Here is a 4,414-nt window from a genome sequence, read left to right as displayed (position 1 = left end):
GTCAGCAAAAACCGCAGGCGTGCCCAAGTGTTTTCAGGGTGGGTGTGTGATATCCATTCCGGCCCCGATCAGCCTGATGTTACTGCACTGTAGGAGTAGGTCCTGGGCTGCGCACAGACTGGAAAAATCATTAGATGGTGAGTGAGTTGCGAACGGAATTGCAGCTGACCGGCGATCACCATACGCAGACTTGCACGGGGCGGGTATTCACTCTGTCTGGGCGGCAGCTATCTGATTGCAGACCGCTGCAAATTCACAGAGGAGCGATCAGGTCTGAATAACCCACATAGATGCACCATCAGTCTGCCATCAGTCGCACCATTAAACTTGCACCAGCGTCCATCTAAACAGGCCTCCAGTGAGAGCAGTTCTGCATCTTTAGCTGCAGCTGCTGTTAGCGACCCGCCTGTGTCTGGCTAGCCGCCTCCTGTTACCTCGTAGTACCGCCTAGTGATAATCACTCTCTCTACGTCCAAATTTGCTGCGCATCTCTCTGAACACAAATCATTGGGATTCCTGCACAGTGTGAATCGGGCGCATGCGCAGACTTAAAACATTGTCAGCTGGTGACCTACATCGCCACTGCATCCAAACAATCCTAATATACATTTCTTATGTTTCACAGATCATGCCTGACAAACTACTTTTATAGTGACAGAATCCAGGCCACATTTTATGTATTCCCAACCAGGGCCGGCTCTAGCCATGGTGGCGCCCTGGGCGAAAATAGGGGTGTGGCTTCATAAAGGGGTGTGGCCAATGTGCCCCCAGTAGTATGGCCCCCATTTGTGGCCCCAGTAGTATTGCCCCCATTTGTGGCCCCAGTAGTATTGCCCCCGTTTGTGGCCCCAGTAGTATTGCCCCCGTTTGTGGCCCCAGTAGTATTGCCCCCGTTTGTGCCGCTTTAAAAAAATAATAATAATACTTACCATCCTCGCTCCTGCTGCCCGTCCGCTGCTGCCGCTGGCGCCACTCCATCCTCGCTCCTGATGCCCGTGTCTCTGGAGTCGCTCCTCTGATCTATGGGAGAGACATCATGACGTCTCTCCCATAGAACCGCATAGGCACTAGAGGTCAATCATGACCCCTAGAGTCTAAGTGCCACTCCCGCAATGCAGTGCGCGATGACTTCATCGCGCACCACACAGCAGTACCGGCACCGGGGGGGGGGGGGGCACCACTATTAGCGGATCTTGCCATGGTGGCGGTGGCGCCCTTCGGAAGGCGGCGCCCCGGGCAAAAATCCTGTGTGCCCGTAGCAAGATCCGCTACTGTTCCCAACCTAATGCAGGGCAGCCGGTTTATTTTTTATTTATTCTCACATCTTAATATCTTAACTATAGATGTGCGGTTCAGTTTCCATGGAATCCGAAATCACCCGTTGATCCGATCATCGGATCCTCCTGACATCTGATCTTGCATGTTTTGGAAACAATAAAAGTCTCTCCCTTGTGGTTCGGCACTATTTCACCTCCAGTCTGTAGAATTTCATTAACTACAAAAATGGTCCTGTCACTTTTTACCGTATCTCTCACTCGCTCACTGACTGACTCATCACTAAGGGGTCTATTTACTAAAACTTGGATGGAGATAAAGTGGATGGACATAAAGTACCAGCCAATCAGCTCCTAACTGACATTTTTCAAACACAGCCAGTGACATGGTAGTTAGGAGCCAATTGGCTGGGACTTTATCTCCGTTGATTTTATCTCTTAGTAAATAGACCCCTAATTCTCTTACTTCCCGATATGTTAGGAAGATGAAATGTAACATAGGTATTCTTCAGATGGGAAATAGGAAAACTACTTAATTTGAATTTTAATAAACCACCCCTAAGGGGATGAAAAGGTGGTTGACATAATGACGTCATTACCGATGAGTGGCTTGCATTGCGTGAACGATAACGCCCAAATGGACAATCGGATCAAAATTTGGATAGCACCTCTAGTGAGTAGAATTTAATAAACTATAAAAATGGCCCTGTCACTTTTTAACGTATCTGCTATGGGTGCTCCTCGGGTAACGCCAAGAACCATGGATTAATATTTACTTAAATTAAGACATCTCAAATTTATATCTCTATAGATTTACCAAATTTGTAACACTCATTTATATTTACAGCCATGAAAATCAAACTCCCGTGCAAAGAACGGGTAGAACAGCTAGTGTAATATACATCAGACACATTGCATAGACTATCTTTAATTTTTATAAGTCGAAGTTCAGTTTAGACACCCTTAATATCCATGGATTTTGCTTGTATTCTGTAGCATTTTTGTTCTGGGTGGGAATTGTTGGTGTCCCGCCAGGCCTGACCACCCCCACTCTCAGGGATTATTATTACAAGGTTATTTATACAGCGCACACATTTTCCGCAGATCATATTTGGCCATTCACATCAGTCCCTGCCCCAGTGGAGCTTACAATCTATAGGGGTCATTTCGAGTTGATCGCTAACTGAAAATGTTTGATGCGCTGCGATTAAGTAAAAAAATGGCACTTCTGCGCATGCGTATGCGGCGCAATGTGCACGCGTGACGGACTTTCACAACAAGGTCTAGCAATGCTTTTCAGTCGCAATGGCCGCCGCAGAGGGATTGACATGAAGTGGGCGTTTCTGGGTGGCAACTGACCGTTTTCAGGGAGGGTTCGGAGAAACGCAGGCGTGCCAGGAAAAACGCAGGCGTGGTTGGGAGAACGCAGGGCGTGTTTGTGATGTCAAATCCGGAACTGAATGGTCTGAAGTGATCGCAAGCGCTGAGTAGGTTTGAAGCTATTCAGAGGGGGTCATTCCGAGTTGGTCGCTCGCTAGCTGATTTTCGCTGCCGTGCAAACGCTAAGCCGCCGCCCCCTGGGAGTGTATCTTAGCTTAGCAGAAGTGCTGACGAATGCATCGCAGAACGGCTACAAAAAAAATTGTGCAGTTTCTGAGTAGCTTCAAACCTACTCAGCGCTTGCGATCACTTCAGACCATTCAGTTCCGGATTTGATGTCACAAACACGCCCTGCGTTCACCCAACCACGCCTGCGTTTTTCCTGGCACGCCTGCGTTTTTCCAAACACTCCCTGAAAACGGTCAGTTGCCACCCAGAAACGCCCACTTCATGTCAATCACTCTGCGGCGGCCATTGCGACTGAAAAGCATCGGCCGTTGTGAAAGTACATCGCGCGTGCACATTGCACCGCATACGCATGCGCAGAAGTGCCTTTTTTTACTTAATTGCAGCGCAGCGAACATTTTCAGCTAGCGATCAACTCGGAATGACCCCCAGAAACTGCACAATTTTTTTTTTTTTGTAGCCGTTCCGCGATGCATTCATCCGCACTTCTGCTAAGCTAAGCTACACTCCCAGACGGCGGCGGCTTAGCGTTTGAACGGCAGCGAAGATCAGCTAGCGAGCGACCAACTCGGAATGACCCCCTATATTCCCTAGCACATTTACACACACACATTCACACTAGGGTTGATTTGTGTCAGAAGCCAATTAACCTACCAGTATATTTTTGGATTGTGGGAGGAAACCAGAGTACCCAGAGGAAGTCCACGCAAGTACGGAGAGAATATACAAACTCCTCACAGTTAGGGCCATGGTGGGAATCGAACCCATGACCTCAGTGCTGTGAGGCAGTAATGCTAACCACTACACCATCCGTACTGCACCATTCGTACTGTATTTAAAGCTGTATAGTTCATTTTGTGATTCCGGTATTACTCCTAATTATTGAATCCCACCCCCAAGCTCTCCCCCTTGCTAGAGCTCCTTTGTAGTAGCGGTCTACCACAATTCTTGGCAGTCCGAGCTTTCCCTGTTCCATTCCCAGTCCTTGTTTTCGTTATAATTTTGTCATATTAGCAGAATCCATTCCTAGTTCTCAAGTGTCATTTTATTTTATCTTTATACTTTAACTATGCCTTTTAAGTGTCTCTCCATCAATACTAAGGGTCTTAATACCCCACAGAAATGCTCTCATTTGTTCCACTCCTTGAAATATAGTAACATAGTTTGTGAGGTTGAAAAAAGACCAGTAGTCCATCGCGTTCAACCTGAATTATTTTATATTCCCTATTCTATTCTGGTTAAGGGCTATATCTTCGTATATCTTCTTCCGTTATAAATTTAGCTAACCCATTTTTAAACGCATTGACTGAGTCCGCCATTACAACCTTCTCTGGCAGTGAATTCCATATTAATATTGCCCTTACAGTGAAGAATCCCTTCCAGCGCTGAGTACGAAATTTCCTCTCCTCAAGCCTTAGCGAGTGGCCGTGCGTTTTGTGTTAAGGTCTCTTAATAAACAAATCACCTGATGACTCCGCATAATACCCCTTTATATATTTGTTAATATTAATAATATCTCCTCTTAGTCGTCTCATTTCTAGTGTAAACATATCTAACCTAGAAAGCCTCTTCTA

This window comes from Pseudophryne corroboree, chromosome 6 (assembly GCF_028390025.1).
Source record: "Pseudophryne corroboree isolate aPseCor3 chromosome 6, aPseCor3.hap2, whole genome shotgun sequence".
Taxonomy (NCBI): domain Eukaryota; kingdom Metazoa; phylum Chordata; class Amphibia; order Anura; family Myobatrachidae; genus Pseudophryne; species Pseudophryne corroboree.
This window is presented reverse-complemented; position numbering follows the sequence as displayed.